The sequence below is a fragment of the Nicotiana tomentosiformis genome, chromosome 2, assembly GCF_000390325.3.
Source record: "Nicotiana tomentosiformis chromosome 2, ASM39032v3, whole genome shotgun sequence".
Taxonomy (NCBI): domain Eukaryota; kingdom Viridiplantae; phylum Streptophyta; class Magnoliopsida; order Solanales; family Solanaceae; genus Nicotiana; species Nicotiana tomentosiformis.
This window is the reverse complement of record NC_090813.1, coordinates 141,218,769-141,242,945: the sequence shown is the minus strand read 5'-3', so window position 1 is coordinate 141,242,945 and position 24,177 is coordinate 141,218,769. Positions and strand designations below refer to the sequence as shown.

The window sequence follows — 24,177 nt, the reverse complement described above, 5'->3', positions numbered from 1 at the left end:
TGACGAAGGTATTTTATTCTGCTATCCAAATACTTTTATCCTTTGATACCCCCTTTGAGTCTTATTTTATTTTCTTTCATACCCCTCTTTTGGAATCAGAGTAGAGTTAGAAAATAGAAAAGGAAAGAAAAGGAAAAAGGAGAAACAAAAAGGAACAAAAAGAAAGGAACAAAACAAAATGAATCATGGTTGACCTGATTCCTTTTAAGGATACGTAGGCAGCATTACTCTGAGGTTCGGTCCCATCAAAATAAAAATCTAAAATTTCCCAGACTCAAAAATACTGAGGCAGAAGTTTTAGTTTTGGCAAAAGATCTGATTTCAAAAGTTGTAAATCTAAACCTTTTCATCTTAAATTATTTTGAGCCTTCATGCCATCCTTTCTTCCTAACCTTGACCAGAATCCCACATTATGGTCCAAAGAAAGACCTTCCAATAAATCTTTGAGGATTCCAAGTCAAGCATAAGATAGAGGTATGAGTTTCTTACATTATGGATAGCACTTTGTTCATGGGAACAAAAATGAATAAATGAGAGAGTCTTATTGGTGAAAACCCTCATGGGCATCGCAAGGAGATGGTGAGTTGAGAGATAAATATATGAGAGGCTTGATAAAAACCCTTCAAGGCACTACAAGTCGAGTGAGGACTGTCGGTTCTACAGAAAAATTGAGTCATTGAAGCCCTGTTTTGAAGTGTAAAGGAATGACGTAAATTGAAGGTGTGGTTGGTTTGGAGGATCAGGCTGTCCAATCCAAAATGCATGTCATGATCATTGGAGTCAGGTGCTTCACTCAGATAAGTCTCTTTTCCTCTCTTCTCCAAATAGACGTCTTTGTTCAGACCTTCCCTTTCTATTCCTTTTGCCAAAAAATCACTCCACTTTGTTCTTTTGATTATGTTTCTTTGAGTCTCTTTCAAGTTAGTTTTTGTTTAAACAAGCAAGAAAGGATTTCAAAATCTACTACCAGCTTTTTTATTGCACAAGACAAAGTTTGGCCAGGCACATCACAAGTGACATGATTCAGAAGGTGCAATGTGGTAATAATTTGAGTTCAGATGATCAAGTGATTCTTGAATTTTGAGAAACATAAAGTTCCACAGTTGTCAAATTCAAAGTGCAATGCAATAAATTAGTGGTAAGAGATCCAATCACTGAAAGGTTTCTACAGTTAAGATGTGGTCAAAAGTCAGACAAGTCCTTGTCAACTCGAAGCAGCCAATCAAATAAAGCATGACAGTGGCATAAGTGAACACCTTCAGCAATGATGCCATAAACTAACCACCATGTTTTCAAACTAACAAGATTTTCTTTGTTTGAAACAGGGGCAAGAAATTATGTTCGTTCTATAGAGACCTCCATGAGGAAAGCATTTTTCAGATAAGTTCATTTTTGATTATTCAGGACCCTCCTGGATAATGGGATTCAGACTTTAAATTTTCGTGACCCTCCTGGATAATGGGATTCAATTTTAGGTTTTCACGACCCTCATGGATAATAGGATTTATACTTTAAATTTTCAGGACCCTCTTGGATAATGAGATTTAATTTTAAGTCTTCAGGACCCACCTGGATAATGGAATTTATACTTTAAATTTTCAGGATCCTCTTGGATAATGAGATTTAATTTTAAGTCTTCAGGACCCACCTGGATAATGGAATTTAATTTTAGGTTTTCAGGACCCTCCTGGATAATGAGATTTGGTTTTAAGTCTTCAGGACCCTCCTGGATAATGGAATTCAGACTTTAAATTTTCGGGACCCTCCCGGATAATGGGATTTAATTTTAGATTTTCAGGACCCTTTTGGATAATGGTATTCAGACTTTTAATTTTCACTACCCTCCTGGATAATGGGATTTGGTTTTAAGTCTTCAGGATCCTCCTAGATAATAGAATTCAGACTTTAAATTTTCAGGACCCTCCTGGATAATGGGATTTGGTTTTAAGTCTTCAGGATCCTCCTAGATAATAGGATTCAGACTTTAAATTTTTAGGACCCTCCTGGATAATGGGATTTATTTGTAAGTTTTCAGGACCTTCCTCGATAATGGAATTTAGTTTTAGGTTTTCAGGACCCTCTTGGATAATGGAATGATGTTTTAAGTTTTTAGAACCCTCATAGATAATGTAATTTAATTTTAAGTTTTCAGAACTCCTCTGGATAATGGGATTTAGTTGTATGTTTTCATGACTTTCCTGGATAATAGGATTTGGTTTTAAGTTTTCAGGACATGGATAATGAGATTTAGATTTTAAATTCTCAGGACCCTCCTGGATAATGGGATTCAACTAAAACTCACAAATGTTCTCGGTATAAACTGGGGCAGAAATTTTTTTTTGTTTTGTTTGTTTTCACTGTGATTGCTGGCACTCACTAGACAACGAGGGTTAACGTTTCAGAATGTCGGGCACCCACCTAGAGAATGAGGGTATTTACTTCAGAAATTGGTCTCAAGCTCGAGTCTACTTCAAGTTCAAGTTCATTTCAAGTCAAAATAGCAGGAGCCCGCCTGAAGAATATGGTCAAATCAATTTAAAAGCAGCGGAAGCTCAACTTAGGAATGCGAGTCAGCAGGTCAAGATGCACAACAAGGCCGAGGAAAATTCAAGACAGAAGAGTAGAGAGGATCTTGTAGTTTTTCTTGTAATTTTATCTTATTTTTATTTTTATTCTGATGTAATGACAGGAACACGAACCGGAACCTCGACGGCGCCTCACACAACTCTACAACTCATCATTCCACCATTCTCCTTGAACTACACGCGACCCGATTCCCTTATAACCCGGGATATTTAGGCTGCCCAAAACCAGGACTCGGTTGCACCCTATCTTTTATTTCTTTTCCTTTTTGAATAACGGTTTGGTCAAAAATTAGTCACATGGCTCACCCTGTCTTTGCCTGAAACTCTTCATGTTTCCAAACTAAGAGGGGCATGCTGTGAGCACCTAATTTTTTACCGTACTTAAATTTTTTCCCACTCATCTCCCCAATACCTAACTTCCCACTTCCCTACTCACGCTCCCATTTTCACCACTCATGTCTCCCACTCATATCCCCACTATCCTCTGCATCACCTGCCCATATCCTTTCTCCCCAAGTCGCGCACTTGCATATAAACACACAAACATATACAAAAAAGACGACACGGGCGGAAAAGGAGGAGAGATTGAGGGTTTCAAAATTCTTCTAAGAGTTTTCTTTTAGAATTTCTTTTCTCAAATTTTTTTGGCTTCTTCCATTTTCATCTTTGTTCCAAGCTCGAAAGTATACAAAAACAGTTAGTTTCTTTGTTTAATTTTGTTTTTTAAATCAATGGAGTCCGTTTGAAATTGTGGAGTTTGATTGAGTTTGAAGTCCTCTCGAGTTCTCCGTCATCTGTCTGTCGTCGCTCGTGGTTCTGATTTGGGTTCGCGATCTCTGTTTGGATCCATTCCTACTTTCTCGCTTGGATTTTGGCACAAAATGTGTACGCGCTGGTCTCTTCTGTCGTTACTAAAGTGATTCTTACTTATCAGGTTCATTCTGTTATCCCCTCTATTTTAATTTAGTTTATTATGTTTGTTAATTTGTTATTGATTAATTCATGTGACTGTGGCTACTTGTTTTTTCTTTAGTTTCTTCTGGTGAATTTGTTTATCGTTCTGGGTGAGTTTAATACATGTTTGAATCTGCAGTTTTATGGCTTTTGTGATAAAGCTGAGTGTTAGTAGTCGCGGTTCACAATTTTCGAGTAACAACTAGTTCGGTTGAATTCTCTTTCGTTGCGTGTATTCTGTTTCATTTACGTATTTGAATGTCTCATAGTTTCGAATCTGCTTGGTTTCAACATGTTGGGTTGTAGTTCGATTTGATCTTGTGACCTTCGATTTGGTATTTGATCGCTTGAATTCTCACGGATTAAGGATAGAGGTCGATTATTTAAGAGTTGATTGAAAAAGAAATATTTATCTACTTGCTTTAATGAAGACCATGTGTTTTCTGCCAAATTACAGTGCTCACGTGGCAATTTGATCCAAGAAAGGGTTTGTTAGCATTCATTGTTGTGAAAAATAATAATTCCGCCCATAAATAATATCCACCGAAAATAATAATAAATAAGAGAGTAACAACGACACCAACTCTTTTAATGATGTAAATATAATACCCGAACGGAACAATATTACCACTATAATATTAAAACTTAGTAGTGTCAAGAGACTACTCTAATTTTGAAAGAAATAACACTCTTTATTTAAAATACCTCACTACAATATTACTGACACCCGCTATTTATCTCACAGACTATAATCTGTGGATTACTCTCTCTAACTTCTATTGCTTCTCTTTGTTTTGGTGTGTTTTAAACTAAAACGAAACACTTCCTTTTATAGGCAAAGTTGCCTCCAAACCAACCAATCAGATTTGCTCATTCAATAATTTGTAAAGCAAATTGTTCAACCACCCAACTTGGCAAATTGTTCAGCCGTCCACTTTATTTTTCCAACTTTTTTCAATCCTTTTCTTTATTTCCTTTATGGGTCCCACAAATTCCCTCCTTAATTTTGAATTTTCTTAGTCATTCCAAGTCTTGATCTCAATCTCTAAAAATCTTCGAACTTGAGAGGTTTTGTGAAGATATCTGCAGCCGGGTCATGAAACTTCACATATTTGAGCTCGACTTTCTTTTTGGCAATACATTCTCTGATGAAATGATAGCTTGTATCTATATGCTTGCTTCGATCATGATACACCAAGTTCTTGGCAAGTGCCTGTGCAGATTTGTTGTTAATATAAATCTCTGTAGCTTCAATTTGTGGCAAATTGAGCTTCTTTAATAATCTTCTCAGCCAAATAGCATGACACGTACAAGATGTTGCTGCTACATATTCATCTTCACAAGTCGAGAGAGTAATAATTGATTATTTCATTGAACTCCAAGAAATAACAGAATCACCCAGAAAAATACAAAACCAGTTGTGCTTTTTCTATCATCAATATCTCCCGCATAATCACTATCACAAAATCCCATAAGGTTGAAATCACTAGAACAAGAATAAAATAGCCCAAAGTCAATCGTACCTAGGTAACGAATAATTCTTCTAGTGACTTTCAAATGGGTGGAGGTAGGAGCTTCCATGAAGCGACTTACTACTCCAACTGCAAAGAGTATATCTAGCCTGGTACAAGTCAAGTACCTCAAACTTCCCACAAGGCTTTTGAAAAAAGTGGGATCCATATTTTCTCCTTCATCAAACTTGGACAATTTTGTCCCACTCTCAATCGGTGTGTTCACGGGGTTGCAATCGAGCATGTTGAACTTCTTCAAATTTTTTTTCGTATATCTTTCTTGAGAGATGAAAATTTCATCTTCCATCTGCTTCATTTCTAGGCCTAGGTAGTATGACATGAGCCCTACGTCTGTCATTTCAAACTTACGGGACATATCTTTCTTAAAAGCTTCAAACAAACTTGGGTTGTTTTTGGTGAAAATAAGAGTATCAACATAAAGACAAACAAGCAAGATATCTCCATTAGTATGAACTTTAAAGTAAAGAACATATTCATGGAGATAACGAGTAAACCCATTGTCTTGAAAATACTTGTCGATGCAACTATTCCATCCTTGTGGGGCTTACATCAATCCATATAAAGCTTTGTTCAACTTCAGCACTTTATCTTCATGGTTTTTGACCACGAAGCCTAATGGTTGTTCAACATAGATTTCTTCTTCAAGATAACCATTCAAGAAGGCTGACTTGACGTCTAGTTGATGGATATTCCACTTCATTTGCGGCGCAAACGAATCATCTCCATGTGGGAAATATGTGCATAAACTTCTTTATAGTCAATCCCTTGCCTTTGATTGTAGCCTTTAGCCACAAGTCGTGCCTTATATCTCTCCACATCTTCATCATCATTCTTCTTTGTCTTGTATACCCATTTTACTCCAATTGCGCGATGACCCTTGGAAAGAGTTGTTAACTCCCAAGTGTTGTTCTTCTCTATTCACTCGATCTCCTCCTTCATGTCTTGTCTCTACCTTTTGTCTGTAGCAGCTTCATCAAAGTTTATTGGTTCACTATCAGCAAAGAGACAATATAAAAAATCAAAATTAGTAGCTTATTTTGTGCCATCATAGAGCTCTTGAATACTCCTCGTCCGTTGCGGTTGTTCATTTGAACTGTGTTTAGAAGAAAGACATGCGACATTGGTTTAAGAAGGAGGTGGAGTTGCATCTTGCACATGTTCCACGGTCTCTAGTTCTTCTTCATCACCAAAGTATGGAAAATCATATGAAGTTTCTTCCTGAGCTTCCCAATTCCTTGGCAATTCTTCATCAAATTCAACATCACGACTCACTGCCACCTTGCCGATGCTTGGGTTGTATAACTTGTATCCTTTTGAACTTATATCATAACCAACAAACACATGCTTGACACTTCGATCGTCCAGTTTCGCTCTCTCTTGTTGTGGCACATGAGCATATGCTATGATCCCAAAGATTCTCAAGTGCTTGACACTTGGCTTTCTTCCACTCCATGCTTCTTGAGGGGTTTGATCTCTAACATTCCTTGTTGGAGACCTGCTGTTCAAATAAACTGCACAAGAAACAGCTTCCACCCAAAATTCCTTAGGCATACTTTTAGCTTTCACCATACATCTAGCCATATTAAGAATCGTTCTATTCTTTCTCTCTGCAACTCCATTTTGTTGGGGTGAATAAGGTATCGTTAGAGGGTGACGAATTCTATGAGATTGACGAAAGTCATTAAATTCTTTTGAAGTGAATTCGCCTCCTCTATTGGACCTTAAAGATTTTATTTCATTACACTTTCATTTTCTACAAGTACTTTGAAATTTTTAAAAGCTGCAAAAGTTTCAGATTTTTGATTCAAGAAATAAACCCAAGTCTTTCTACTAAAGTCATCAATGAAGAGTCAAACATATTTACTTTTACCAAAGAAAGGTGGATTAATTGGTCCACACACATCAGTGTGAACAAGATAGAGCAGTTTGGTTGATCTTGACATGGTCTTCTTTGGAAAAATCCTCCTTGCATATTTTCCAAGAAGACAAGCTTCACACAATTGATTGGGATGGTATCCCATGCACCATGTTCTTTTCTCCTATTGATTTGAGCACTTCAAAATTCAAGTGCTCAAATTGCATGTGCCAACACCATGATTCATCTTGCACATTAGCCTTCAAGCACTTTGCATCAATTGTTTTAAGATTCAGAGAAAATAATCTATTCTTTGCCATATGCACTTTAGCAATTAGAATTCCACTTGAATCTCTAAGCCAAAGATGCATATTTTTCATGTGGATGTCATATTACTTTTCAAGAAGCTGGCCCAAACTCAAAATATTACTTTTTAATTTTGGCACATAATAAACATCTTGAATTAGCTTGTGACTACCATCTTTACAAGAGATCAAAATCGTACATATCCCTTTGATTTGAATCTTTGAGGTATCTCCAAAGGACACATTACCTCACCTTTTTATTGATATCCACGAACTTCTCTTTGCATCCACACATATGATTGCTTGCTCTATTTTCCAAATACCACGCGCTACAATCATCCATGTCTTCTTCCTTGAGTGCCAGCAACAACATTGACTCATCCTCTTCTTTCTTGTCATCAACAAGGTTAGCTTTTTCTTCAACATTGCTACGATATTCCCAAGAGTAATGTCTAAATTTATGACAATTATAATACTCAATTTTGGATTTGTCATACCTCTGTCTATTATTTTCTTGGTAATAGCCACGTCCCCTTACTCCTCTATGTCCACGACCACGACCTCTGAATGTCTGGTGGATTTTAACTTCATTGTTGAAGTTGTTACCGTTACTTCTTCCTCTTTCATGACCGCCACAGCCTTGTCCCCGTCCATTCCCTCGATAAATCTTTTCACCTCCATAATCCTTGAAGGATGCCTGAGTTTTAAAAAGTTGCTCCAATGGCACTTCTTGTCTCCTTTTGATCTTTTCTTCGTGGGCCTGTAAAGATCCCTTTAATTGCTCTACCATCATATAGTCTAAATCTTTAGACTCTTCAATAGCACATACCACAAAATTAAATTTAGGTGTTAAAGTGCGAAGGATAGTTTCTACCACACAGACATCTTCTATGTCCTTCCCGTATCTTCTTAGTAGATTTACAACAGCCTTCACTTTTGAACAATAATGCGAAATCATTCGGATTCTTTCATTTTTAAGACTTCAAAATTAGCCCTTAGAGTTTGAAGTTTTACCTTTCTCACCTTGTCAACTCCTTGAAGAGAATTTTGTAAAATCCCCCAAGCTTCCTTTGATGTGGTAGCATCTGCCAGTTTCTCAAACATGGCATCCTCCAGACATTGGTGGATGAGCGTGAGGGCTTGTTGATCCTTCTTCCTCGTCTTTGCCAAGACCTCCTTTTCATTTTGAGGCAAAACTTCCTCATTATCGATTTTTGCATACACTCTGTCTACGATTTCCCATACATCCTGAGAGCCAAGAATAGCTTTCATAGGTAGACGCCATTTCTCATAATTATCTTTTGTGAGATGGGGGTGCTGAAAAGATAGCGGACCATTATTTGTCATGGCTCTGATACGATGTTGTTGTGATGACCTGATAGGTCATCTTAGGTTTTAGAACCTAACTATGTGTTCCGAGGCCTCAAATACCTCATTTTAGCCTTTCTCGATTTGCGTGCACAGTTCGGGTGTTCTTCCGGAAGGCTTATATGTGAAAAACTGATAAAAATAAGAATTTTGTCTGAAAAACTCATTTGAGTTGACTTCAGTCAACGTTTTGAGCAAACGGATCCGGATCCATATTTTAACGGTCCTGATGGGTCCGTATAGTAATTTGAGACCTGGGCATATGCCCCGAATCGAATTCGGAGGTCCCTAGCTCGAGTTATTGATTTTTGTTGAAAATTGAAAGTTTTAAAGTTTTATGATTTTTAAGAATCGACTGATGTTTGGTCTTGTTGATACCGGTTCTGTATTTTTGTTCCGGAGCCCGGTACAGGTCCACTATTATATTTATGACTTGTCTATCAAATTTGGTGAGAAATGGAGTTGGTTTGGAGTGATTCGGACATTCAGTTATTGAAATAGAAGTTTTAAAGTTTTCTTAAAAATTTCATTTGATTTGGTGTTCAATTCGTATTACTAGGCACACGTTATCAGCACGAATTGCTTATTTCATATTATTTTGGTATTACAAGACCTTTATATAGGCATAAAAAAAATTAACTTTCAAGAAGACATATATAACTATTTCAATCTTGAAACAGTTCCTCTGCAACAAAAATGCTAGTTAGGATATATGACAACTTTTTTAAAAAAATGATACAATCACTTTTCATTTTAATAAATTAATTAGGGGAAAGATGCAGATAACCTTTAACCACTTTTATTTCAAAGACTATGAGAACTTCACCAAAAAAATCCAATACGGAGGAATGAGCCTTATGTTTCCAGCAAAAATATTTAAGGCTTAATGCATAACCGTGACTATTATAAATTATAACTATAATGAGTTTATATTGATTGTATATTCGAATGCCAAATTTGCAATGTACTGTAAAATCGCCTACATATTTGATAATTTTGCTTTCAATGAAATACATCATGTGATGGTAAAAATATTATTACTAAATTACCTTAATAATTATCTATCATAGTATGTAAAAGGTCAGAACATATATATACGTTGTAATATTATCTTTATCCTATAAGAGATGTAGCAAATAAAGACATACCTTTCCAGTTCTTTATTTCAGTGGATACAATTGAAAAAAATATTTTAACTAAATACTGCATATAAAGTTAATGCAAAGATATGAAAGTATGAATGGGTTCTGATGGATGTAAAACTTATCTTTGTATTATCATCCAAGACATTTTTCATTGTACTTGATCTCATTGGTTGCTTATAATTTACATAGTCTTGACGTAGAAGATCATGAAATGAGCAATTCGTGCTGATAACGTGTGCACAATTGGTAAATCAAATCATTTTTTGTTCGTATTACTAGGCACACAATTCGTATTATTTTGGTATTTTGTTCGCGCGAGCGAGTTCGTATGAAGTTTTTGGACTTGTGTGCATAATTGGTTTGGAGCACTGAGGGCTCGGGTGAGTTTAGGATAGTCTACGGGTGTTTTGAAACTTAGAAAATCTGGTTTTTTTGTGCTTCAGCTGTTATCTGGTGTCTTCTTCTTCGCATTCGCGAAGGTATTCTCGCGAACGCGAAGAGTAAATTGGGGCAGGGTTATTTTCTTAATCGCGAACGCGGTAGCTGGATCGCGAATGTGAAGCAATGGGGGCCTTACCCTTCGCGAACGCGACCAGCTTCTCGCGAACGCGAAGCTTTAGGGACCTGTGGGAGGGGTCAGTTATTCTTCTATGCGAACACGAGCATTGGCTCGCGAACGCGAAGGCCGGGGGGAGCAGTCTTCGTGAACGCGAAGGAGGACTCGCGAACGCGAAAGCCACTTGGGTTGCTGCTCATCGCGAACGCGGCAGGCCCTTCGCAAATGCGAAGAAGGCCTGACGCTTGTGACTTAAAACAGAATAGTAGCGAGCTTTTACCAAAATTTCATAACCATTCTATTAGAACTCGGCCTAGGAGCGATTTTGAAGAGAAAACTCAAGATCAATTTATAGGTTTGTACTCTTTAACTCATTTTCTTCCATTTCTAACATCACCCATTAATTCCTAGCCCTAATCTTTGTTCTTTCATGGTAAAAAACTAGGGATTTAGGAAGAATTGAGTTTTTTTGCAAATTGGGGATTTAGACCTCAATTTGGGGTCGGATTATGAAACTAGTTACATAATCGGGCTTGGGGTGAATGGGTAAATGAATTTTGGTCTGAACCTTGGGTTTTGACCAAGCGGGTCCGGGGTCGATTTTTGACTTTTTGGGGGAAAAGTTTGGGAAATATAAATTTATGCATTTTAATTGATACCTTTAGCAATATTTAATGTTATTGAGTCAATTGTGGTTAGATACGAGTGAGTTGGAGGCGGATTCTAGAGAAAACATCGTGATTGAGCATTGAGTGGCCTTTGGAGCGAGGTAAGTGTTGTGTCTAACCTTGACTTGAGGGAATTAGGAACCCTCGGATTATGTGTTATGTGAATTTCATGTGAGCGGTGTATATGCGAGGTGACGAGTGCTTATGCGCCGCCGAATTATCTGTTTCCCTATTTTTCATGGTTTTCTTTAATTATCTCCTTCCCTGCCTTAATTGTTGTATGCTCTAAATGTGTTTCCATGCCTAATTGCTACATGTTAATCAATGTCTTCTCCTGTTTATGATATTAGATCTTTTCATAGTTTCATAATCTCCTGCTATTTGCTCAAGTTGGTTTATTTGCACTTCCTAGTTGTAAATTGATGGACTGGTCTCGCTGTGTAGTATTACTTATGTAGATCCTCATATTGTACCAGGTTTTCTATTTGATTCAATTTGGTATTTATGGATTGTAAAGGCTTTCCGTGATTTGAATTGTAAATTTTACTGTGCACTTTAAGTACTTGGTATTGATATGGTGGGATCGGGTTGCACGCCGCAACATGTGTAATAATGGTGGATTGATGTGGTGGAATAAGGGTGAATTATGATACCGATATTGTGATATGGTGGGATCGGGTTGCGCGCTGCAAGACACACATATATATACTTATTGTTATTAATGTTGTTACGAGGAAATAAGGGAGGATTATGTTATGTACGGTGGGATCGGGTTGCGCGCCGCAACAACCTATGTGTTTATATTTCCCTGAGCTGTGTTAGTTTCACGGTACTTTCTTTTGAACTTAAGGATTGGTAATTCTAAACGTCACTGGCTTATTTCCTGAAGTTGTAGCCATTATTTTCAAATTACTGCTTTATTTCACTCTGTATACCCTTTTTCTGTCTTTATTATATATATTGCATACAGGTTATAGTGTGAGTGACCCGCCTTATCCTCGTCACTATTTCGTCGAGGTTAGACTCGACACTTACAGAGTACATGAGTCGGTTGTACTCATACTACACTCTGCACTTCCTATGCAGATTTTGGCATTGGTCCCAGCTGATCGAGAGGCATAGCAGCTCAGACTGGTTCATTGGAGACTCAAGGTAGATCTGTTGGCGTTTACAGACCTTGACGTTCCCATCTATCTTCCCCTATTTTTATTGTTTCTTTCGTTCAAACAGTTTTATTTCTTTCAGACTTTACATGTAGTAAATCCTAGAAGTTCGTAAATTGTGATTCCAGATCCGGGTTATAGTAAATATTATAGTATTTATATTATTCCGCACTCGTTTCTTTACGTTTCAGCTTGTTTGACTTTATGTACTGAATTGAATAAAAATTAGCTTAATGATTCTCTAACATTGGCTTGCTTAGCAAGTGAAATGCTAGGCACCATCACGGTCCCGAAGGGGGGATTTCGGGTCGTGACAAGTTGGTATTAGAGTACTAGGTTGCCTAGATCTCACAATTCACGAGTATACTTAGTAGAGTCTGGAAGATCGGTACGGAGACGTCTGTGCTTATCTTCTAGAGGCTATGAAGTTTAGGCACCATTTCACTTTTATTCTTCTTTGTCGTGCGATTTTATTCTATCATTGCTGATTGAACTCTACTATTCTTTTCCTTCCGCAGATGGTGAGAACACATGCTACATCTTCAACTGGACAGCAGCCGGAGCCCCCAGTGGCAGCTCGTACGAGGGGAAGAGGTCGAGGCCGAGGCCGCGCCAGAGGCCGAGGCAGGGGCAGAGCTCAACCCAGAGCTCAGCCCAGAGCTCAAGCAGCAATACCAGCAGTGGAGCCCCAGGTCGAGTTTGAGGAGGAGGTTCCATCCTAGACTATGCCTGCTGGACCAGCTCAGGTTCCAGAGGGGTTCATCGCCACCCCAGTACTTCAGGATGCTTTGGTCTGTTTGGTAGGCCTTATGGAGAGTGTGGACCAGGCCGGTACCTTTCATACGGAACCAGCCGTCTCTCAAGTTGGGGGAGGAGCACAGACTCCCGCTACTCACACTCTGGAGCAGATGGTTCCCCAGTATCAGACTCCAGTAGCCCTGCCAGTTGGGATTGTTCAGCCAGTTATTGCGGCACAGGCCGGTGATGGATCCGCCATGTCTTCTGAGGCTTTATAGAGATTAGACAGGTTTACTAAAATCTTTGCAGTTCACTTCAGTGGTGCATCTTCAGAGGATCCCCAGGAGTATCATGACAGCTATCATGAGGTGCTACAGAACATGGGTATAGTGGAGACCAATGGGGTCAATTTTGCTGTATTTCAGATGACAGGTTCCGTCAAGAAATGATGGAGAGATTATTTGTTGACCAAACCAGCTGGGCCGCCTGCTCTTACTTGGGACCAGTTCTCTCAGCTCTTCCTAGAGAAGTTCCTCCCTGTCACATTGAGAGAGGAGTATCATCATCAGTTCGAGCGTCTCCAGCAGGGCAGTATGGCTGTTACTCTATATGAGACCCGTTTTGTGGATTTGGTCGGTCATGCTCTTCTTCTACTTCCTACCGAGATAGAGAGAGAGAGATAGAGAGAGATAGATAGATAGAGAGAGAGAGAGAAAGAGAGAGAGAGAGAGAGAGAGAGAGAGAGAGAGAGAGAGATAGGGTGAGGAGGTTTATTGAGGGACTTGCTTAGCCTATCAGGTTGCAGATGGCTAAGGAGACTGGGAGTGGGATTTCTTTTCAGGCGGCTGCCAATGTTGCCAGGCGAGTCGAGATGGTTCTTGCATAGGGAGGTCAGGAGTCTGACAAGAGACCTCGTCATTTCGGTGGGTTCAGCGGTGCCTCATCTGGAGGTAGGGGTACTTTTGGTATAGGCTATCCTCCTAGGCCATTTCATTCAGCACTTCAGGTATCCCACATTACTTCAGGTAGTCGTGGTCCTTATGTGCCTCATTCCGGACAGCCAGCCTATAGTGCACCACCAGCTCCTATCAGTGCACCTCCTATTCATAGTTATTACCGTGGTTATCTGGCCCGTTCGGGTCAGTCCTAGTTTCCTCAGCCGCAGCACCAGGATGGATGTTTCAAGTGTGGTGGTTGTGGGCATATCAGGAGGACCTGTCCGAGATTATTGGGCCTCACGCCACAGCATCAGGGTTTTCGTGCCATGGTCCCAGCACCAGTTGTTCCACCGCCTGCTCAGGCAACCAGAGGTAGGGGTCAGCCAGTCAGAGTTAGAGTCCAGACTGTTAGAAGTGGAGGTTAGGCCATTAGAGGTGGAGGCCAGACAGTTAGATGCCGTCCCAGGGACGTGGTTCAGAGCGGTGGGGCTCAGCCCCGATGTTATGCTTTTCCATCCAGGCCTGAGGCTGAGTCATTTGACGCTGTTATCACAGGTACTGTTTCAGTTTGCAGTGGAAATGCTTCAGTTCTATTTGATCCGAGTTCTATTTATTCCTACGTGTTATCCTATTTTGTTTCATATTTAGTTGTACCTCTTGATGCTTTGAGTGCTCCTGTTTATGTGTCCAAACCAGTGAGAGATGCTATTGTTGTAGATAGTGTTTATCATTTATATGTGGTCACTATTGGGAGTCTTGGGAGAGAGAAAGAGAGAGAGAGAGAGAGAGAGAGAGAGAGAGAGAGAGAGAGAGATAGGGTGAGGAGGTTTATTGAGGGACTTGCTTAGCCTATCAGGTTGCAGATGGCTAAGGAGACTGGGAGTGGGATTTCTTTTCAGGCGGCTGCCAATGTTGCCAGGCGAGTCGAGATGGTTCTTGCATAGGGAGGTCAGGAGTCTGACAAGAGACCTCGTCATTTCGGTGGGTTCAGCGGTGCCTCATCTGGAGGTAGGGGTACTTTTGGTAGAGGCTATCCTCCTAGGCCATTTCATTCAGCACTTCAGGTATCCCACAGTACTTCAGGTAGTCGTGGTCCTTATGTGCCTCATTCCGGACAGCCAGCCTATAGTGCACCACCAGCTCCTATCAGTGCACCTCCTATTCATAGTTATTACCGTGGTTATCTGGCCCGTTCGGGTCAGTCCTAGTTTCCTCAGCCACAGCACCAGGATGGATGTTTCAAGTGTGGTGGTTGTGGGCATATCAGGAGGACCTGTCCGAGATTATTGGGCCTCACGCCACAGCATCAGGGTTCTCGTGCCATGGTCCCAGCACCAGTTGTTCCACCGCCTGCTCAGGCAACCAGAGGTAGGGGTCAGCCAGTCAGAGTTAGAGTCCAGACTGTTAGAAGTGGAGGTTAGGCCATTAGAGGTGGAGGCCAGGCAGTTAGAGGCCGTCCCAGGGACGTGGTTCAGAGCGGTGGGGCTCAGCCCCGATGTTATGCTTTTCCATCCAGGCCTGAGGCTGAGTCATTTGACGCTGTTATCACAGGTACTGTTTCAGTTTGCAGTAGAGATGCTTCAGTTCTATTTGATCCGGGTTCTACTTATTCCTACGTGTTATCCTATTTTGTTTCATATTTAGTTGTACCTCTTGATGCTTTGAGTGCTCCTGTTTATGTGTCCAAACCAGTGGGAGATGCTATTGTTGTAGATAGTGTTTATCATTTATGTGGTAACTATTGGGAGTCTTGAGAGAGAGAGAGAGAGAGAGAGAGAGAGAGAGAGAGAGAGAGAGAGAGAGAGAGAGAGAGAGAGAGAGAGAGAGAGGGTGAGGAGGTTTATTGAGGGACTTGCTTAGCCTATCAGGTTGCAGATGGCTAAGGAGACTGGGAGTGGGATTTCTTTTCAGGCGGCTACCAATGTTGCCAGGCGCGTCGAGATGGTTCTTGCATAGGGAGGTCAGGAGTCTGACAAGAAACCTCGTCATTTCGGTGGGTTCAGCGGTGCCTCATCTGGAGGTAGGGGTACTTTTGGTAGAGGCTATCCTCCTAGGCCATTTCATTCAGCACTTCAGGTATCCCACAGTACTTCAGGTAGTCGTGGTCCTTATGTGCCTCATTCCGGACAGCCAGCCTATAGTGCACCACCAGCTCCTATCAGTGCACCTCCTATTCATAGTTATTACCGTGGTTATCTGGCCCGTTCGGGTCGGTCCTAGTTTCCTCAGCCACAACACCAGGATAGATGTTTCAAGTGTGGTGGTTATGGGCATATCAGGAGGACCTGTCCGAGATTATTGGGCCTCACGCCATAGCATCAGGGTTCTCGTGCCATGGTCCCAGCACCAGTTGTTCCACCGCCTGCTCAGGCAACCAGAGGTAGGGGTCAGCCAGTCAGAGTTAGAGTCCAGACTGTTAGAAGTGGAGGTTAGGCCATTAGAGGTGGAGGCCAGGCAGTTAGAGGCCGTCCCAGGGACGTGGTTCAGAGCGGTGGGGCTCAGCCCCGATGTTATGCTTTTCCATCCAGGCCTGAGGCTGAGTCATTTGACGCTATTATCACAGGTACTGTTTCAGTTTGCAGTAGAGATGCTTCAGTTCTATTTGATCCGGGTTCTACTTATTCCTACGTGTTATCCTATTTTGTTTCATATTTAGTTGTACCTCTTGATGCTTTGAGTGCTCCTGTTTATGTGTCCAAACCAGTGGGAGATGCTATTGTTGTAGATAGTGTTTATCATTTATATGTGGTCACTTTTGGGAGTCTTGATACTAGTGAAGATCTTCTACTTCTCGATATAGTTGATTTTGATGTCATCTGCTAGAGAGAGATTTTTGGCCATTCTACTAGCAGGGTTATCTCTTATGTGAAGGCTCGACATACGGTCGAGAAGGGGTGTCTAGCTTATTTGGCTTATATCCGCGATTCTAGTGCGGAGGTTCCTTCCATGGATTCAGTACCAGTTGTTCGTGAGTTTCCAGAGGTATTTCCTGCAGACCTGCCGGGGATGCCACCCGACAGGAATATTGATTTCTGTATTGATTTGGCTCCGGGCACTTAGCCCATTTCTATTCCGCCATACCGTATGGCCCCGCCAGAGTTGAAAGAATTGAAGGAGCAGTTGCACGATTTTCTTGATAAGGGCTTCATTAGATCTAGTATTTCGCCCTGGGGGTGCACCTGTGTTATTAGCGAAGAAGAAGGATGGATCAATGAGGATGTGCATAGATTATCGGCAGTTGAACAAAGTCACCATCAAGAACAAGTATCCATTACCAAGGATTGATGACTTATTTGATCAGTTTCAGGGTGGCAAGGTGTTTTCGAAGATTGATTTGAGTTCTGGCTATCATCAGTTGAGGATTAGGGCATCTGATGTCCTTAAGACAACTTTTCAGACTCGGTACAGGCATTACGAGTTTTTGGTGATGTCATTTGGGTTGACAAATGCCCCAGCAACATTTATGGATTTGATAAACCGAGTGTTCAATCCTTATTTGGACTCCTTTGTGATTGTATTTATTGATGATATATTGATCTACTCCTGCAATCGAGAGGAGCACGAGCAACATCTTCGGATTGTACTTCAGACCCTAAGGGACATCCAGTTATATGCTAAATTTTCAAAGTGCGAGTTATGGCTAGATTCAGCCTCTTTCTTGGGGCACGTTGTATCAGCAGAGGGCATTCAGGTAGATCCTAAGAATATTGAGGCAGTTCAGAACTAGCCTAGACCCACTTCAACCACGGAGATCAGGAGTTTCTTGGCTTTGGCGGGCTGTTACCGTTGATTTATGGAGGGGTTTTCATCTGTAGCAGCCCCGTTGACTAGGTTGACCCAGAAGGGTGCCCCGTTCAGATGATCAGACGAGTGTGAGGCGAGCTTTCAGAAGCTCAAGACTGCTTTGATTACAGCGCCTGTGTTGGTGTTGCCCACAGGTTCAGGATCTTATACGATATGTTGTGATGCATCTCGTGTTGGGCTCAGTGCAGTATTTATGCAGGATGGTAGGGTGATTGCATATGCGTCGCGACAGTTGAAGGTTCATGAGAAGAATTACCTTGTCTATGACTTATAGTTGGCAGCCATTATTCATGCACTGAAGATTTGGAGACACTATCTTTACGGCATGTCATGTGAGGTTTTCACGGATCATCGGAGCCTTCAGTATTTGTTCAAGCAAAAGGGTCTCAATTTGAGGCAGCGGAGGTGGTTGAAGCTATTGAAATACTATGATATCACCATCTTATATCATCCCGAGAAGGCCAATGTGGTGACCGACGCCTTGAGTAGAAAGGCAGCGAGTATGGGCAGCCTTGTGTCTATTCCAGTCGGTGAGAGATCGCTTGCATCACATGTTCAGACTTTGGCCAATCAGTTTGTGAGGTTGGATATTTCAAAACTCAGCCGTGTTCTAGCTTGTACGGTCGCTCGGTCTTCCTTGTTCGAGCGCATCAGAGATCGGCAGTATGGCGATCCTCATTTGTTGGTCCTTAGGGACACAATGCGGCATGGTGGTGCCAAGCAGGTTACTGTTAGAGATGATGGAGTTTTGAGGAGCATAGTCATGTTTGTGTCTAATGTGGATGGACTTCGTGAGTTGATTCTTGAGGAGGCCCATAGTTCCCGATATTCTATTCATCCGGGCGCCGCCAAGATGTATCAGGACTTGCGGAAACATTATTGGTGGATGAGGATGAATAAGGATATAGTTGCTTATGTAGCTCGGTGTTTAAATTGTCAGCAAGTAAAGTATGAGCATAAGAGACCTGGTGGTTTGCTTCAGAAGATAAAGATTCCTGAGTGGAAATGGGAGCGTATCACCATGGATTTCGTTGTTGGACTCCCACAGACTCATAGGAAGTCCGATGCAGTTTGGGTCATTGTGGACAGGCTGACCAAGTCAGCTCATTTCATTCCTGTCCACAACGACCACTATGGCAGTTACCTATTCTTCAGAGTTGTTAGATGAGATCTACATCCGCGAGATAGTGCGTCTTCATGGTGTGCCCGTGTCTATCATTTCTGATCGAGGTACGCAGTTCACCTCGCACTTCTGGAGGGCAGTACAACGTGAGTTGGGCACTCGAGTTGAGTTGAGCACAATGTTTTATCCTCAAACAGATGGACAATCCGAGCATATGTTATAGACTTCTGGGGATCGTGGGATTAGTTTTTTCCCCTTGTACAGTTCGCCTACAACAACAGCTACCAGTCGAGCATTCAGATGGCTCCCTATGAGGCATTATACGGTAGGCGGCGTTGGTCGCTAGTTGGGTGGTTCGAGCCGGGGGAGGCTCGGTTGTTGGGTACAGATTTGGTATAGGATGCGTTGGATAAGGTTAGGATTATTCATGATCGACTTCGCATAACTCAGTCCTAGCAGAAGAGTTATGCCGACCGTAGAGTTCGTGATGTTGCATTCATGGTTGGAGAGAGAGTGTTACTCCAGGTATCACCCATGAAGGGTGTGATGAGGTTTGGAAAGAAGGGCAAGTTGAGCCCTAGGTACATCGGACCCTTCGAGATTCTAGAGTGAGTGGGCGAGGTGGCTTACATGCTCGCATTGCCACCTAGTTTAGTAGATGTTCATCTGGTATTCTATGTGTCCATGCTCCGGAAGTATCATGGTGATTTGTCCCATATGTTATATTTCAGCTCTGTCCAGTTGGATAAGGATTTGACTTACAAGGAGGAGCCGGTGGCTATTCTAGCCCGGCAGGTTCGACAGCTGATGTCTAAAAGTTATCCTTCAGTTCGAGTGCAGTGGAGAGGTCAGTCCGTCGAGGCAGCTACTTGGGAGTCCGAGTCAGACATGTAGAGTAGATATCCATACCTTTTCACCAGCCCAGGTACTTTTCTATGTCCATTCGAGGACGAACGATTGCTTTAGAGGTGGAGAATGTAATGACCCGATAGGTCATCTTAGGTTTAAGAACCTAATTTTGTGTTTCGTGGCCTCAAATATCTCATTTTAGCCTTTCTCGATTTGCGTGTGCAATTAGGGTGTTCTTCCGGAAGGCTTATATGTTAAAAACTGATAAAATTAAAAATTTTGCCTTAAAAACTCATTTGAGTCGACTTTGGTCAACGTTTTGAGCAAACAAATCCGGATCCGTGTTTTGACGCTCCCGGTGGGCCCGTATCGTAATTTGGGACCTGGGCGTATGCCCCCAATCGAATTCGGAGGTCCCTAGCTCGAGTTATTGATTTTTGTTGAAAATTAAAAATTTGAAAGTTTTATGATTTTAAGAATCGACTGATGTTTGATCTTGTTGATACCGGGTCCGTATTTTAGTTCCGGAGCCCGATACAGATCCACTATTATATTTATGACTTGTCTGTCAAATTTGGTGAGAAACGGAGTTGGTTTGGCGTGATTCGGACGTTCAGTTGTGAAAATAGAAGTTTTAAAGTTTTTTTAAAAATTTCATTTGATTTGATGTTTGATTCGTAGTTCTAGGAATTATTTTGGTATTTTGTTCACGCAAGCGAGTTCTTATGAGATTTTTGGACATGTGTGCATAATTGGTTTGGAGCACCGAGAGCTCGGGTGAGTTTCAGATAGGCTACGGGTGTTTTGAAACTTAGAAAATCTGGTTTTTTTGTGCTTCAGTTGTTATCTGGTGTCTTCTTTTTTGCATTCGCGAAGGTACTCTCGCGAACGCGAAGAGTAAACTGGGGTAGAGTGATTTTCTTATCGCGAACGCGACGCAATGGGGGCCTTACCCTTCGCGAACACGACCAGCTTCTCGTGAAGCTTTAGGGACCTGTGGGAGGGGTCAGTTATTCTTCTATGCGAACGCGATAATTGGCTCGCGAACAGGAAGACCAGGGGGAGCAGCCTTCGCGAACGCGAAGGAGGACTCACGAACGCGAAAGCCACTCGGGCTGCTGTTCATCATGAACGCGGCAGGTCCTTCGCGAACGCGAAGAAAGCCTGACGCCTGTGACTTAAAACAGAACAGTAGCGGAATTTTCCCAAAATTTCATAACCCTTCCATTAGAACTCGGCCTAAGAGTGATTTTGAAGAGAAAACTCAATATCAATTCATAGGTTTGTACTCTTTTAACTCATTTTCTTCCATTTTTAACATCACCCATTAATTCCTAGCCCTAATCTTTATTCTTTCATGGTAGAAAACTAGGGATTTAAGAAGAATTAGTTTTTTTTTGCTAATTGGGGATTTAGACCTCAATTTGGGGTCGGATTCCGAAACTAATTACATAATCGGGCTCGGGATTGAATGGGTAAATGAATTTTGGTCTGAACCTCGGATTTTGACCAAGCGGGCCTCGGGTCTATTTTTGACTTTTTTGGGAAAAGTTTGGAAAATCTAAATTTATGCATTTTAATTTATTTCATTATCAATATTTGATATTATTGAGTCAATTATGGTTAGATAGGAGCGCGTTGGAGGCGGATTCTAGAGGAAAACCGTGATTGAGCATTGAGTGGCCTTTGGAGCGAGGTAAATGTTATGTCTAACCTTAACTTGAGGGAATTAGGAGCCCTCGAATTATGTGTTATGTGAATTTCATGTAAGCGATGTATATGCGAGGTGACGAGTGCTTATGCACCGCCGAATTATCTGTTTCCCTATTTTCCCCACTTTTCTTTAATTATCTCCTTCCCTGCCTTAATTGTTGTATGCTCTAAATGTGTTTTCATGCCTAATTGCTACCTGTTAATCAATGTTTTCTCCTGTTTATGATATTAGATCTTTTTATAGTTTCATAATCTCATGCTACTTGCTCAAGTTGGTTTATTTGCATTCCTAGTTGTAAATTTCTGGACTGGTCTCGCTGTGTAGTATTACTTATATAGATCATCATATTGTACCAGGTTCCCTATTTGGTTCAGTTTGGTATTTATGGATTGTAAAGGCTTTCCGTGATTTGAATTGTAAATTTTACTGTGCACCTTGAGTACTTGGTATTGATATGGTGGGATCGGGTTGCACGCCACAATAGGTGTAATAAGGGCAGATTGATGTGGTGGAATAAGGGTGAATCTATACTGTACGGTAGGATCGGGTTGCACGCCACACCATGTGTAATAAGGATAAATTATTTTGGTGGAATAAGGGTGAATTATGATATCGATATTGTGATATGGTGGAATCGAGTTGCGCGCCGCAACACACATATATATACTTATTGTTGTTAATGTTGGTACGAGGAAATAAAGGAGGATTATGTGATGTACGGTGGGATCGAGTTACGCGCCGCAACAACCTATGTGTTTATATTTCCCTAAGCTATATTAGTTTCACGGTACTTGCTTTTGAACTTAAGGATTGGCAATTCTGAACGTCGCTGGCTTATTTCCTGAAGTTGTAGCCATTATTTTCAAATTACTGCTTTATTTCACTCTGTATACCCTTTTTCTGTCTTTATTATATATATTGCGTACAGGTTGTAGTGTGAGTGACCCGCCTTAGCCTTGTCACTATTTCGTCGAGGTTAGGCTTGGCACTTGCAGAGTACATGGGTCGGTTGTACTCATACTACACTCTGCACTTGTGTATATTTTGTCATTAGTCCCAGCTGATCGAGAGGCGTAGCAGCTCGGACTGGTTCATTGGAGACTCGAGGTAGATTTGTTGGCGTTCGCAGACCTTGAAATACCCATCTATCTTCCCTTGTTTTTACTGTTTCTTTCGTTCAAACAGTTGTATTTCTTTGAGACTTTACTTGTAGTAAATCCTAGAAGTTCGTGAATTGTGACTCCAGATCCAGGTTGTAGTAAATATTATGGCATTTATACTATTCCACACTCGTTTCATTACGTTTCAGCTTATTTAACTTTATGTATTGAATTGAATAAAAATTGGCTTAATGATTCTCTAACGTTGGCTTGCTTAGCAAGTGAAATATTAGGTGCCATCACGGTCCCAAAAGGGGAGGGGGAGGGGAGGGGGAGGGGGAGGATTCCGGGTCGTGACAGTTGTTGGGAAAAATAATAATCCCGCATAGAAATAATATCCACGGAAAATAATAATAACACAAGAGAGTAACAACGACACCAACTCTTTTAATGAGGTAAATACAATACCCGAGCGGAGCAATATTACATCTATAATATTATAACTTAGTAGTGTCAAGAGACTACTACAATTTTGAAAGAAATAACACTCTTTATTTAAAATACATCATTACAATATTACTGACACTCACTATTTATTTCACAGACTTCAATCTGTGGATTACTCTCTCTGACTTCTATTGTTTCTCTTTGTTTTGGTATGTTTTAAACTGAAACGAAACACTTCTTTTTATAGGCAAAGTTGCCTCCAAATCGACCAATCAGATTTGCTCATTCAATAATTTGCAGCCGTCCAACTTGGCAAATTATTGAGCCGCCCACTTCTTTTCTACAACTTTTTTCAATCATTTTCTTTATTTCCTTTATGGGTCCCACATTCATGACCTGTTCCACTTTGTTTAAAATGATAGAGTATATGATAGTAGGGAATATTAATTTGAGCTTTATCCATTTAAATATTTTCTTATAAGATAAGTTGCTTATTCTTGTTTGTAGACCCATTCTTTGTGTTGGTGCGTAGTGAAGCATGCTTTCTGAATATTGTCAAAGTTAGTTGCATCATTAAGTATTTGTTTAATCATTTCACAAGTATGTTGGGCTACTTTATCTATTTTCCCGTTTTGGGATTCATTTTGTCCCTTTAGAGTGGTTAACGTATTTTTGGCAGAAGTTTTATTTTTCTTTGCTTTCTACTTTCATCCATATTCACCTCTGAGATTATTTTAATTGGCTCAAATAAAGTTTGCAAAGTTTTCGTGTAGTAACAGTTTTTAGGAATGGCATGATGATATTTTAAAGGTGCTTACGTCTTAAACGGCTCATATATGTTTTAGTACACTCTGTTCCTTTTGTCCCTTGTGTGAATTGAGATGCCTTAGTTGTCTGTATGTTTACTATTCTCCTTATGTGTGTGGAATTCGAATATGATAGGGTTGAGAAGTTAACAGGGGGTGGGGGCGATGGAAAATCTTTGATGGCTATTTTAGTCTCCTTTAGTTCTTTTATTACCTCATATCGTTTGAAGCATGTTTTAGGCCGGCCACACTTGGATAGGTAATATTAGGTCATTTATTTGTTTTTCTTTTCCGAGGTTAGAGGTCGTCCCCTTAGTTATTTTGATTTTATCAGGGGAATGCCCCGAATCACATATAATTGAAGACTAAAGGCGGACATCTTTCAAGGAAGCATTAGTATATGCTAGTTTAGGACTTTTATTTCCTTTCTTTTCCTTTTAGTTAGGGGACAACCTTGAACCTCTTTGTGTTTATTTCTTTTGTGTGTTTTACCTTTAGAATATTCTTAAAAGCCAATTTGATCGAGC

At 40.8% G+C, this 24,177-nt stretch overlaps 1 long non-coding RNA gene across 4 annotated transcripts; it reads left to right on the top strand.

The window, feature by feature from the left end:
- Positions 1-3,023: 3,023 nt before the first annotated feature.
- On the top strand, positions 3,024-22,598 carry LOC117281201 (uncharacterized). 4 transcript variants are annotated; one of them, XR_011414285.1, is made up of 4 exons: positions 3,024-3,519; positions 12,055-12,120; positions 12,650-21,279; positions 21,654-22,598. It is a non-coding gene; the product is annotated as an uncharacterized lncRNA (long non-coding RNA). The 4 variants fall into 4 exon arrangements; XR_011414284.1 differs by having other exon boundaries at positions 3,028-3,519; positions 12,650-16,370; positions 21,215-22,598; XR_011414283.1 differs by having other exon boundaries at positions 3,028-3,519; positions 12,650-16,370; positions 21,211-22,598.
- Positions 22,599-24,177: the final 1,579 nt, after the last annotated feature.